Here is a 15138-nt window from a genome sequence, read left to right as displayed (position 1 = left end):
GCGAAGGAGAGCGATGGAGGTTCACAGGCTTAGGGTTTCAGGAAGGCCGATCTGCGTCGCCGTGGCCCCAAAAGATTTTCACTGCTTTGGATCGGCTAGAAGCCAGACTGCTGGGTTCTCAGAGTGTGTTGCCTCCCTCTGGTCCTGGGCCGGATTCGCTGAAGGAAAGGGCTGTTATGGCTCAAACCACATCAAACAGAGTTCGGAGCGCTTCTCCTCTTTCTGGGCGCAGGTCGATTACCACAGGGCGACACTTGATCGTCCAGAGATTTATCCAAAACAATCGGTCCTTACCCAGTCTCGCCCTGATGCGCACTCCTTCGCGAACGCTTTGCACAGGCCTGGCAGATCTGTCAGCAATTATGGAAGAAAGAGGCATATGACAGTTCCCATGACCCATTTTGGTACGCCGTGGATCCGATCTGCCGATCTAGGGCCGATTTTAAAAGGCATGGTCGAAGATCAAGTATGGGCAGGGAGTATGGACCTGGCTCCCCAGAGTTTTGAGATTTATCTGCCCTCTGTAGAGCAGATCAGGGCCAAGCATTGTAGATTCGGGGTGGATCTACCAGATCTGGCCAGATCTAGGCAGAAGCAAAATGAAATTTCGCCAGATCCAGAATACAAATCCGAAAAACGGGATTTGATCAAGGCAGACACAGCAAATTTGAAACAAATCTTCATCAGATCAACAGAAGGCAGACACGTTTGTGTGCAGATCTGGGAACGGATGAGTGTTTTGGAGCTAAAAAAAGAGATCCAGGACAAACTGGGAATTCCAGTTGCATTTCAAATCCTAATATTTTCTAGGATATGCTTGCAGGATCAACACACACTCCAGCATTACAGGGTTGCAAAGGACTCAACAATTATCCTCAATCACCGATTGCGAGGTGGATCTAAGGGATCTACCTCAAAACCTACAGGCACCTATCGCGTTGCAGCCAAAGGGAAAGAACCTTCAAAGGGGAAAGAACCCACAGCTGTTAATATACCTCCAGGGCAGTATATCGTGGATCAAGTGCCAGAGAGTCCCTCCATCTCACTGGATATTCCAGAGGTAAAGTGCATATTCTCAGATCTACAAAAAAATGCTGTTATTTGTAGATTTAACGGTTTCTGGCCTAGAACGGATGCTTTGTACCAATGGATTCACACGGTCTAGACAAGAAACTTCCAGATCCACCTATGCTCGAAGGGTTTCTTCATAGTAATCTTCCTCGTAGAAGGAGAAAGCGAAAAAATTCTCAATGAAGGACCATGGTTCTGGGGCAGTGCGGGATTGTTTCTTACCCCATGGTTCCCGGAGTTTGATGCCAATACTATGGTGGTATCAAGGATGCCAGTATGGGTAAGGTTGCATAATCTTCCGATACATTTTTGGCACTACAAGACCTTATCAGTTATAGGGAATACCCTTGGAAGAATGTTAAAGATTGATTCAGAGAGACACATAAAAGGAATCTTTACTTTTGCTAGGATATGTGTCGAGGTAGATCTTAGCCAAGGATTACCTGAAAGCATCATTCTGAACTTCAACAATACTCAGTGGAAACAACCTTTGGACTATGAGAATACAACATTCAGATGCAGGGGATGTCAACAAACAGGTCATCTGTTCAATGCATGCAAAAGCCTCAACAAGAACAAGCCACAACAAAGGAAGCCCAAAGGATGGCAGAACATAGATGATGTCATAAAGAAGAGAACCGCGGAAAAGAAAGCCCCTTCGGTAACAGAAGACGAAGAAACAGAAGCAGAAGAGGATGATACCACCATAGAGGAAGTTGAAATAGAGAACCAGAAGGAAAATATAGCAGACAACAAGGCTTCACAGTCCCACTCAAATCAGGCAGAGACCCAGCAAAATCAGGCAGAGATGACAAGCGTGGATCAAAGCATGGGAGGCATCAAACGGCATCATCACTCAGATACTTCAGACTCAAACAAAGAAACAAGGCATCCAAATGCAACAACACAGTTAGTCATTGCTTCGATCGAGCCCACTCAAGGAGAGTGGCACAAGGTCGAAAAGAAAAAGGGGAGAAAAACTTGAAGCGTGAGTTTTACTCACAGCCGGAATTCAGGTTTTTTACCCCTTTTTCTTTCTCTTTTCTCTTCTCTTTTCTTATTCTTTGTGCACGTTAGTCTTCTAACGTTGCGTGGGGTGCGAAAGCACTCGAGCCCATGTGGAAACTTACTGAATGCTTCATTGCATCTGCTAGTGTAACTTTTCATTAATTCTTTAATAAAAGGTTACCGTTTTTTTTCCTTGGAAAAAAAAAAAAATGGAATACTTGGAAACAAATTTCAAAAATCGATTTATCAAACATTGGAGGATTCTTGTTGGTATTAACTCAAAACATCTTTCTGTTGTCTACTTTATAATGCACTAATATGCAGAACACAACAGATAATTCTAATGTCAATCTTTTTGCAAAGTACATTTCATGAGTTATCTGACACAAATAGGGAGTATTACTTTTCATGGTTATTTAAAAAAAATGATATTAATATCATGATTAAGTCAATTTTAACACTTTGTTTGTCCTTAATTTGTTTTATTTGGTATGAAATTTTTGCATAAGAATCATGAAGAAACTGGCCATTTCTTCTAGAGCACACTTATGTTTTCTTTGTACCAAGTTTTTTACAGGTTACAGGGTACTCAAGTGATCATAAGGAGATTACATTGTGACGACAATTGGTCTTCCAAAGACTAAAGTCATGACAGATTCTAAAGACACATCCAACTCTACAACCACTCCTTTGCAACTCCCTTTTTGCAAAAGATTTTGAATTCCACCAATTGTCAAACCATAAAGCATGACCTTTCCATATCCATTTTTCACAGCAAGAGTTCTTATTCATACACCATGCATTTCCTTACATCCATTCCTTACAAGCTTATTGTCATTTTCCATGTCATTACCATTCCCCTTCATTTCCGCAATAAAACCCTGCTTGAGTCAAAGTCCTAGAGTCTAAGTATCATTGAAAAAACACCTAGAGGCTTGCATGCCTTAATGGCAAGTACTCTTGCCCATGAACAATGGGAGTACATTAATATCCCTTGTTCATTGGATCTTGTAGGTGACTCAACCATGACAAATTTATTCGTACCTACCAAGATGTGTTAGGCATCCTGACTCCCATTGGAATCAATGGTGGAAGCTCTTGTGTTGGATAGGGGCATTCATTAACGGCCACTAAGTCAACAACTTCTTGCTATGTTCGACATCGACACATTTAATCACATAGTAAGATTTGTGCCATCGAGCGTTGAAGACTTGAAGACCCATATTTTGTAGCAGATGAAGCCAACTTCCTTTCATTGTTTTTCAGTTTGTCATCACTTGAGGACAAGTCAATAAATAAGGCTGGGAGGGAAATGTAACTTCTATATTTTGTATACCTTCCAAGCCTTATAGGTTTTCAGCCATATGCAGCAGACTCATCAGATTCATCATCCAATATCGGAGGATCCAGCAGCAGATACAACTTTCAGCCATGTTCAATAGACTCCTCAAATTCATCATCTAGTAGCAGAGAATCCAGCAGCCGATACAACAATACAGATCCATCTTTCATCCACCATTTTCAAAGTAAAGAAGACTATGAACAACAGTTTTCGCAGACACACGTGCACAACTCTCATCCATTTTTGGAAGGGTAAGTTAAGGTATGATATTTTCTAACTTTTAACCATTAAATTCCTTGAAAAGTTAGAATAATAATTTTTGGAAAAACTTCACTTTCTTTCCTCATTTCACATAACTGCCCAAACCATCCGTTTAAGGGGAAGGATACATTTGCATACATACTTTGTCATATATCATATAACATCCACATTCATATATCACAACCCCACTTAACCCCACTTACCTTCAAAATATATTCACTATTACATGAGCATACAAATGGCTTTGTCAAAAGTATTTAAAAGTTAATTGGATGCCAAAACAATCATGGTTGTTACACAAGAACCAACCATGATGCATTCCAACAAAAATACTCTGCCACTATTACATGAGCATACAAATGGCTTTGTCAAAAGTATTTAAAAGTTAATTGGATGCCAACACAATCATGGTTGTTACACAAGAACCAACCATGATGCATTCCAACAAAAATACTCTGCAATAAAAATCACATTATCAATATGCAAAGATCATACATTGAATGCAACAAACAAAATATGGTTGAAACACAAGAACCAACCAAGTTGTAGTTCATCAAAATAACGCTTTGCAAAAGTTATGTAAATGATATCATGCAGAGTTTAAGCCAAAGCTCAAGTACCAAAGAGTAATGTAATAGATTGCATGAGGACATGCAATACCTTCAGTTTGGGGGTATGTTGGGCTTCAAAATAGTCCCTATTTTCACTCCATTATTCACCAATATCTTCACGTTTTACCTTCATGTCACCTCCATTCCACCTGCACATCACTACATTTACCTCATTATTGGGTCATAACTATGCTTTTCCAAAGTTTATTAATTCTTAACATTTTAAAGTGGATTTATGGCTAAACTTTAGAAAATAATATGCTTATACTTATACCTAACAATTAGAATGAGTTTGTTGATATGTGTAGGTACAAAGGAAGCTTCCAGGGCATCTTTATGTGGCCTTGAATGATCAAATTGGAATTTGATAAGATAAGCCTCATGGAAAAGATCATGATCTCATGGAGAAGATCATGGACCTCATGGAGGATAGGGTTATGTGTCTAGATGGTTGAGAAATGTATGGAACTAAAGAGAGATTAGTGGATCATCATTATGAGTTTGTTATCTCATCCCATTGTATAAATAGGAGTACCTCCTCCATTCCAGAGGGAGGACTCTTGGAGCATGTGTCCAACTTATGATGGAATAGAATAAAGTTTCATTTTACATATATTTCCATTATGTAGTTGTAGATATAAATTGTCTTAGTGTAGTAAATGGAATAATTTGTCACTTTGTTCTTAAGAGAATTGAGCTCACTCTAAAAGGATGAAAGAAACATTTTATTTCATAATAGATCTTATTTCATTTAATTGCTTAGATGTTTGAGGATTTGTTTGTGATTGATGAATGAGTTTTAAATTAGAATCTTATTAGCATGTGAGAGGACAACCAAGGGTCTAAGTTAGGCTCTCTCTCCATTTGATTTGCATGATAATTGAAATTCATTCTTTTGCTTTTATGTTTCAAGTATTTCATTTCTTATGCTTATGAATGAATCTTAGTTTAGTTTGGATTAGTATATGAGGGGACAATCAAGGGACTAAGTTAGTCTTTCTCTCTATTTGAATCTGAACAACAATTAAAGTTCATTCTCTTGTCTTCATTTCAAGTTTCTAGTTTTATGTAATCAATGATTTCTCTATGATACTGTAGGGAAGGACAACGAGGACCTCCTTAGTTAGGAGCCTCTTCCCTTGCATATTATATTTAATTGTAAATAATTTAGTTAGACATAGAGTTAGTTGCCTACTCCTGCATATATTTTGCTGGCACCATCACAAGCTTATGAGTTTCCCTGGTCAATAATTTAATGAAGCAATTTAAGCAAATAAATTGCCCAACAACATCTAAGAAACCTTTTTTTAAATTAGATGTTAAATTTGATCTTCTTGTGTTTAATGGTGAAAGTAACGCAGAAAAGCTTAATAGTTGGATCAAGCAGATTGAGGTTTACTACAGGATTCAGCAAATCGTAGAGGATGAGGTGAAAATCCAGCTGGCCTCTCTATGGTTGGGTAGCATAGCTCTCGTTTGATGGGAGAGAAAATTGCAGAGCAGTAAAAATGTGGGTAAGCTCTTTCCCTCATGGTCTGATTTTACTTCTGCGTTAAAGGAATAGTTTTATCCCTTTGGATACAAACAGAAAGCTTTGATGAATTGGAAATATTTAAGGCAAGGCAAAAGGGAGGATGTTTAGAGTTTTACAGAATAATTTAGGAAGCAAGCACTGAACATGGGTATTGCACTTGATACACCTGAAGTTGTAACTAAGTATATTGGCTCACTACATAGTTATATTCGGCATTCATTATTATTGTTTGAACCAACCAATATTGATGCAACTAGTGTGAAAGCAATTCATATTGAGAACAGGGCAAGAATGAAAGAGAGGACCAATTGAGAAAGCCACTGTTCAAACCTCCCAATGGCAAATCCAAAGCAAAATGGAAAGGGAAGGAGAAGAAAACAGCAGCAGCCAAAGAGGGAGAGTGGCCTTATTGCAATCACTACAAGAAAGAAGGCCATGATGATGATCCCTTTTGGAAGCAGCACCTAGAAAGCCGTCCAAAGAAGTATGGAGTAAAAGGGAAGCAGAAAACAGTGCCGCTGAGACCTTGGATCAGATTCGGGAGATGAAGCGCTGGTCACAGCAGCGAGAACAAAAGGTACCCTTACACCTCCGATTGATTATAAATCACATGAAAGAACCAGTTCTGTAGATGAGCCCCTTTCAAATGATAGAAAAAGAATTGAATTATTTCATATAAGAGTTGTAGTAAATCACACCAAGGTTGAAACTTTGTTTGATACTGGGTCTCAAGCAAACTTAATTGTAGAGTCCCTGGTAAAGAAGCTTGGCTTAGAGACAAAACCACAGCCAAAGCCTTACTCGCTGGGATGGATACATGATAAAGCTAAATTGAATGTAAACCAACAGTGCAAGGTAAAATTTGTGATTGCGTCTAAGCTGGTAGAAGAAGTAGAGATGGATGTTATATTGCTGGATATCTATGGCATGCTATTAGGGAGCCCATACTTGTATGATAGAAAAGCAGTCTTTTTCCGCCATGAGAATAAATACCACATCACTAAGGATGGGGTAGAATACACAGTGTGGGCTCATAAAAATAAGATTAATTCCAGCTTCGTAAGCACTGGGCAAATGAAATGACTGGTGAATTCCAGTAAAACATGCATGCTTATGGCCATAAGGGAGAAAGGTGCCGAATTTGCTGATGCGTTCCAGGCCTGCGATGGGAAGCATAAGCAGGAATTAATTGAATTAATTTCTAACTGTACTGCATTATTTCAGGAGCTTCAAGGACTACCTCTGAAGAGGGAAATCCAACATGAAATCCAACTATTCCATGACGCCTCTCTACTAAACATCGGCATGTACAGGATGTCAGTAGTGGAAATGGAGGAGATCAAGCGGCAAGTGCAGGAATTGTTGGACCAAGGTGAAACCAGGCCGAGCTCCTCTCCATGTGGTTCGCTGATCGTTCTAGTGCTAAAGAAAGACGACAGCTGTAGGATGTGTGTGGATTACCGCACGCTCAACAAAATATTGGTGAAAAATCGTTAGCCCCTCCCATGCATAGATGATTTATTGCATCAATTAAAAAGTGTTGTATATTTCACAAAGTTGGACTTGCGTAGTGACTATCACCAGGTCCGAATTACAAAGCAGGATGTGGGGAAAACCGTTTTCAAAACCAAGCAGGAGCTGTTCGAATGGATGGTGATGCCATTTGGGATTTGCAACGCTCCAGCCACCTTTATGCGGGTTATGAATAATATATTTTAGCCTTTCATTGATGAGTTTGTTCTTGTATATTTAGATGATATACTAGTTTTTAGCAAGAGTTGGTTTTGACATGTGATCCATGTAAAGAAAGTGCTTGATGTGCTAAAAAAATAAAAACTCTTTGTAAAATTGTCAAAATGTGAGTTTGGGAAAACCTCTTTGAGTTACCTAGGTCATATTGTTGGTCATGATCAGTTAAAAATTGATCCTGCTAAAGTTCAAGCAATTGTAGATTGGCCTAAGCCTATTAGTGTAACCGATGTCCGTAGCTTTCTTGGTGCAGTCGAGTATTGGAGGAGATTTATTGATAATTTCTCTGTTATTGCAGCACCTTTACACACATTGACAAGTGTGAAACAGGTCTTCCAATGGAGAGGAAGACAACAGAAGTCCTTTGAAACATTAAAGGAAAAAATTAGCACCGTGCTAGTCTTAGCCTTAACCGATCTCCAACAGCTATTTGAGATCGAAACCGATGCCAACAGTTATGCCATGGGAGCTGTACTGATGCAAAAAAAGAAGCCAATTTTTTACCATTCTGAGAAGTTTTCTCAAGCTGCGATAAACTATCCCACCTATGACAAGGAGCTTTATGCCTTGGTGAAGAGTGTGAAAAAGTGGAAACACTACCTGATCGGCAAGGAGACCATCATCCATACAAATCATCAGCCCTTGCAATACCTTCAATCACAAACCAAGTTGCAGCAAACTCGTCATTTCAAGTGGATGGGCTTTCTTCAATAGTTTCATCTGGTAATAAAGTATAAGAAGGGCACTAGCAATAAACTAGCCAATATGCTATCTCACCCTCCTATTTCTGCTTCTGTTATTTTTCATAATGCTTCGTTATCTTTTGGAAGTTATGCTGAAAAATATGCTAATGATGATGGCTTTAAGGAGGTTTATGCAAAACTAACCCATGGTTCACAGGTGGACAACTATTGCTTGCAGGGGAAATTGTTGTATCACCTTGGTAAATTGTGTATTCCCATAGGAGAAAGAGTACATGTAATTCGAGAGGCCCACACCTCTCTTGTGTCTGGTCGAAAAGACTTTGTGTCATGTACAAAGATTTTGTTTTTGGCCTCATATGAACAACATTGTGACTCACTATGTAAAGGGTTGTGTGATGTGTTCTGTTTCAAAGCCCTCTAATAGAAAACTTGGGCTCTACACACGACTCCCTATTCCAAGTTGTCCATGGGAAAGTGTGTCAATGGACTTTGTAGGAGGTTTACCTTTGTCTAGGAAGAGTCACGACTACTTTTATGTCATCGTTGACTGTTTCAACAAAATGTGTATTCTTATGCCTTGTAAAAAGTAGATTACTGCAGAGCATACTACTTCTTTTTTCTTTCAACATGTTTGGGTCCACTTTGGATTACCCACGTCAATTGTGTTAGATCAGGACTCTCGCTTCCTTGAAGAGTTCTGGACCAGCTTGTGGATGATGATGGACACCAAATTGAAAAGAAGCACAACATTTCACCCTCAGACTGATGGAGAGACAAAGATTGTTAACCGTACCGTGGTACACTTATTATGAGGCTATTGTGGGAAACATCCCAAGTTGTGGGATGAACATCTCCCCTATATACAACATTCCTACAACCGAGCAGTGCATTCATCGACTTGGAAGGAATGATGGATGGCTCCAGTAGACGTAATGATAAAGACAAAGCTTAGAAGTTCATTCAGTAAATCCAATTGATTCACCAAGCTGTGCAAGAGCAGTTGGAGAAAATTCAAGCCTGTTATAAGGCTTGGCATGATAAACACCAAGTTGACCATCAATCCCAAGTGGGCAACAAGGTGTGGTTCCACATCCGCAAAGACAGGATGAAGGGAGAAGGAAAGAAATTGCGGCCAATCCAGTATGGACCATTCACCATATTGGAGAAGATTGGGAACAATGCCTTTCATCTTGACTTGTTGATATATATGCAGATGTACTCAGTAGTGAATGTGGAGAACCTGAAGCTGTATGAACCACCTTTGATTGTGGACACTGATGAGGTGGGCACAGTTCCTACCATCGATGATTTTGTACCTAAATATATCGATGAGTTACCCGAAGACACCATCCTCGATAGAAGAACTAGGACTTCATGACGAGGAGATGTGGAATACCTTCGAGTTAGGTTCAAGGGAATGCATCCTAGTAAGGACAGATGGCTGGAGAAGGATAAAGTGAGGAAACAATTCCCTCACTTTCCAATTGACTAATGAAAAGCTTTTGGCTGTCCAAAGGCTCCTCAATGGGGAGGATTGATCCAGGTGGATCTTCAGATACAATGGCATGGAAAGACTCAGAAATCAAAGTGATTGGAATAAAGTCAACTCAAGATTAGAGCGTAGATATTGTCTTCCTAATTCCAATGGCACAAACGGAGTTCAATCAAAGTCAAGATGATGAAGTTATCGCACAAAGAAGGATTCTCTAATCCTTAAGAAAATGAGGATTTTCCTTTGAAAATTGGTCTTAAGCATTTAAGGCCGAATCATAATCGGAGGTCGCATAGAGGCAGACTTAAGCGAGGGCAAGTGGAACCCCTGATCGCTGATCTCTGATTAGATTAGATCGACAAATCAGAGGTAACTGATCGGAGGTCTTACACATATGTATATCGGCAGTGGCAGGTTGCGATCAGCAATTAATCAGATTAGCAATCATTATCGGAGTGATATATGAGGAACATTGATGCGATCGGCCAATGCTGATATTGGCGATCGGTGGTCAGTTGTTCTCAATAACCAGGATAGGGACACCCCTGATAGGTCGATTGCGACCTCAGTGCAGACTCGATACATAATATGAGCTCGATTTGATGTTTTTTGAAGTCCAATAAACGGTTTTGGATCAGAGTTTCAGTGTTTTTTGGGATTTTGAGGTCTTATCACCTCAATGATAAAAAGACCATTTTAAGAGGTGGTTTCACCCGTTGATCCTTCCATGAAACCCACCTCCATTGTGGACCAAACAAAATCTAATTTGAATGGGATTATGTCCAAAGAACCCATTATAAAACATAATCGATGGAAGGAGCATGGGAGGAGGCATTTTTCTGGGTTGCAGCACGCTATTTCGTTGGCAGGAGGTCAAGAGTGCTATTTTTCTGTGTTTAGACAGTTTACATGACTCCAGCCCCTTTCATTGCTATGGGACACTATGGTGTTGCTTACCTCTCCAATTAGGAATCCATTTCACAGGCCATCTTGCAGATTGGAGGTATAAGCCTCTTTGTGGACAGTTTGATGAATGCAATTCTGCTCTTTCATGCCATTTAATAAGAAAGGCCTCCCCATTGTTGAGATGGGCCCGGAGACATAGTCTGAATTGGATGAACTCCATTATCAAGCCTTGGTGTCTTCTTTTGTGCCTTTTATGTGTTTACTTCTTCTTTTCTTATGTGCACATTTTTGTGTTAAGATGCAATTTTACATGTGATTCTTTTCTATACATCTATAAGTGAAAACATCCAGGATCAAGAATCCAAAGGTTAAACCACATCCATGCTCACACTATTGTGATATTACCAAAATTGGTCACGATATCAGAAAACCAAACCAAGCTTGGATTCCTTAGAATTTGTTCACCGTCCATTGAGGAATTTTCCTGTCTCCACCCACCTGTTGAGGGATTCCCATAGAAAACCATCCCCACCTCCAAGCCTTGGGATTTTCTTGAGACGACCTCACCCAAGTCCAAAACCTTCCAGCAATCCAAAGCTCAACCAAGAAAGAATCCCATCACACCATGGCTATCTGGAAATGGGAAGGCAAGGCTAAAACAATTGTCAAAACCCAAGAAAACCCATGCCAATGATAACAAATGAAAAAAATACACACATGCACATATCATGCATGCCACAACTAGGTAGGAAATCATACACGTCTATTACCTGCAAGTATTCCCACTGAAGCAGTTTGATCCAACCTTTCCTTTCTTGATCCTTTCTTTCTTTTTATTTCCTTATCCTTCCTTTGTTTCCTTGCTTTCCTTCTCCTCTTGGTTCTCTTATCCCCTCTCAGACTAATTCCAAAACAAAACTGACAAAAGGCCAAAAACTGATGCTTTGATCTCTTTTTATTATTTAAGCCCCTAATTTCTTCATTTTCTTTCAATTTACTCCTCACATGTAACCTGTGACCTTTCACCTCCCTTTTCTCTTATTTTCCTTTATTTTCATAAATCAAATACTTCCTCTTCAAAGCCCTTTCCATTGCCTTAGCCAATTTCCCCTTAGCCATAATACACAACAAGCGATGCCCACTAGGATGTTTTGCCCAACATTCAACCTGGAATAAATGTCACATGATATTGGTCTTATTTTTCCTTTATTAAGTTTATTACATGAACTTTTAACCTAGGGTTGTTACAGACCACTCTCCCTTAGGGGAACACCTTCCTCAGTGTTCTATGACACCTACAACTAGCAAAACCATTCAAAATTGAAATCATACTGCCTATGGATCTTCATAAATTAGCTCGTTTCTTTATTTACAATGAACAACCTACTTAAAAGAAAAAACCATAATGACAAACACGACAACTTCACAACCATATCGCTTATTGGAGCTCTATGACACAACTCATGGCGGTATTTACAATAGAAACCATACATAATTATTTATAAATACCAAAAACTCATTTTCCTCCACCGACAAACAATGAAGGATACATAGCCCATATATAATAAACCATCTCCCATGTAGCTTCATTACGGCGAAAGTGCTTGCACTCCACTTTAACCTACTCTATTTCTCTATTCCGGAGCATGAGTTGCTTTCGCTACAATATGCATTGAGTTTTCGGTTGGAATTATCCTTTTGGTTCCACCTGCAATATAAACCAATCAATAACATGATCAACATCATTTACATATCTCTTAAGAAATGAAACATGGAAAACATCATGTACTTCATTGTTAGAGGTAGTGCTAGTCTGTATGCCATGGGTCCAATCCTCTCAAGAATGTTGAAAGGCATACAATACCATGGTGCCAACTTGGTACATGATCCAGTTCTCAAGGAAATCTTCTTGGGATTTATGCCCAAATACACATGTTCCCCAACCTAAAACTCCTTAAATTCCTTGTGTTGGTATGCATAAATCTTCTACCAATATTATGCCTCCTTTATATTCGTATTTATAACTTGCATTTCTTGTTTCGTTTCTGCCAACATAGTTGGTCAAATAAGTACCCTATTCAGTAGATCACTCTAGTTGGCGGGAGTATTACAACTATGCCTGTATAGTGCCTCAAAGAGACTCATCCTCAATGACTTTTGATAACCATTGTTGTAAGCAAACTTGACCAATGGAAGGTACTCCTCCCATCTCCTCTATTGGTGCATGATATATATCCTCAACATATATTATAGAATCTTGTTGACCCTCTCCATCTATCCATCTTTCTATGGATTATAAGTTGTTCTGAATGCCAACTCTGTACCCAAACCTGCAAACAACTCTTTCCATAATATGGAAGATAAAGTGGTATCCATGTCCAGCACAATATTCTTCATAACACCATGCAATCTCACAATCTCCCTGATGAAGACATGTGCCACCTCACTAGCTGAATAAATAGTCTTAACTGGAATAAAGTGAGCTACCTTGCTCAACCTATCGACCACAACCATGATAAAATCATTATGCCTTGATGTCCTCAGAAGACCTGTAATGAAATACATGGAAATCACCTCCTATTTCCATTTTGGACTTGAAATATGCTGAAGCAACCCACCTCAATTCTTACACTTTGCTTTCACTTTCTCACAGTCCAAACATTGACCCACAACCTCTATCACATCCTTGTTCATATTTGGCCAATAGTAGAACTTCTTTACTGTTCTCAACGTCTTTTGATATCATAGGTTACTTGAATCTGAATTGACATGAAACCCCCTCAAAATAAGCTTCTTGAGCCCAATGTTGTCCCACACATAAATATTGTCCTTGAATCTCATCAAATCATTTGACGTGAGAGGATAGTTGACATCCTGATAACCTGTACCCTATTGTAACCTATGTCTCAGCTCCTAATAGTTGTCATCCCGTTATCCTACCTATAAAATTTGATCCAATAAATCCATCCCATATGAGCTAACCTCTATAACATGGTTCATCTGCACTCTCCTATTCAGATCATCTCCAACCTTGTTCTCCTTACCCTTAATGTATTTGATATCAAGTTCGAACTCAATGATCATGGAAAACCACCTAGCCATCCTGTCATTCAAATGCAGTGGGTCAAATGGATATCTCAACCCACTGTTATCGTTCAACACCAAAAAACCTCCTGCCAGGAAGATAATACCTCCACATCTTCAAGGAATGAATAATAATTGCCAAATCAAGATTGTGTAAAAGGAATTTTCTCTTGCTCATTTAGTTTCCTAGAATCATAGTACACCACCTATCCCTCTTGCATCAAGAATCAACTAAGTCCTCTTTTTCAATAATTTGTACACACCATAAACTATTTATCCAGATCTGCAATGTTAATAACTAGAGAATTTGTCAAAAACTTCTTGAAATGCTCAAAACTGGGTGCACATTCCTATTTCCATTCAATTTTCTTACCTTTTCTTTACAATGATGTAATAGGATATGAAATGCGCGAGAGGTTCCTGATGAACCTCGTGTATTAAAATGATAACCCCATAAATGATATGAACTCGTCCACATTCTTAGGAACTTCCCACTCCATGATAGCCCTTATCTTTTATGGATCCATTGTTATGCCTTCTTGGAAACAATATGTCCCAAGTAATGTACCTTTTTCTGAAAGAAGTTTTACTTGCTAATCTTGGCATAGAACTGATTCTCTCTTAGCAATATCAATACTCTGCTAAGTTTTCTTCATGCTCTTCTTCATTCTCAGAATTTATCAATATATCATCAATGAATATAATCACAAACTTGTCTAGATAAGGATGCAATACGTTATTCATTAAGAATATAAAAGTAGCATGGACATTCACTCTGGTGCAGGTGACCACCGAGGTAATAAATGATGACTCCACTGTTAGGCAACGTTCGGACGTGCCAAATGGTTGCTAGCGCACTATCCCATGCCCACCTGAGACGAATTCAGGCTCACCTGCAAGCAACATTTAATGGCTACTTGGGCCGAGACCTAGACATCATCTGCCTAGAAATGAAGCCTCCCAACCACTCAGTTATCCCTCTGTCCCACTGTATTTGCCCATCCCAAGCTAGAGATCCCTGCAATCGAACTATTACCAGGAGCCGCTGCTAGCTACTATGTTGTGTCGACCTTGGAAATGGGCATCACTACTCCCATTCTAGGCTTTGCCTTCTGAATCTGGGCCAGACATCCTCTGTTCATCCTTTGCTTTTTTCCTCTGCCTTCTCTCCCTCTGATTTCTCGACCGGAAATTCTGCCATGGTTTGCCATTGCATGAAGAGTCGCAGGGGTGGCACTCGCGGTGGAAGTGCTCGCCCACAGGTAGCGCAGAGGCCCGAACCTGCCTCCCCTTTTCCACCCCACGAAAATCCTCCCCCTCATAGCTCAGTTTATAGCCGACATCCTAAAACTCATAGTGTTCAGGGCCGTGCACAG

This window comes from Pinus tabuliformis, chromosome 2_1 (assembly GCF_031772625.1).
Source record: "Pinus tabuliformis cultivar Carrire ecotype Pingquan chromosome 2_1, CPIR1, whole genome shotgun sequence".
Classification (NCBI taxonomy): Eukaryota; Viridiplantae; Streptophyta; class Pinopsida; order Pinales; family Pinaceae; genus Pinus; species Pinus tabuliformis.
This window is presented reverse-complemented; position numbering follows the sequence as displayed.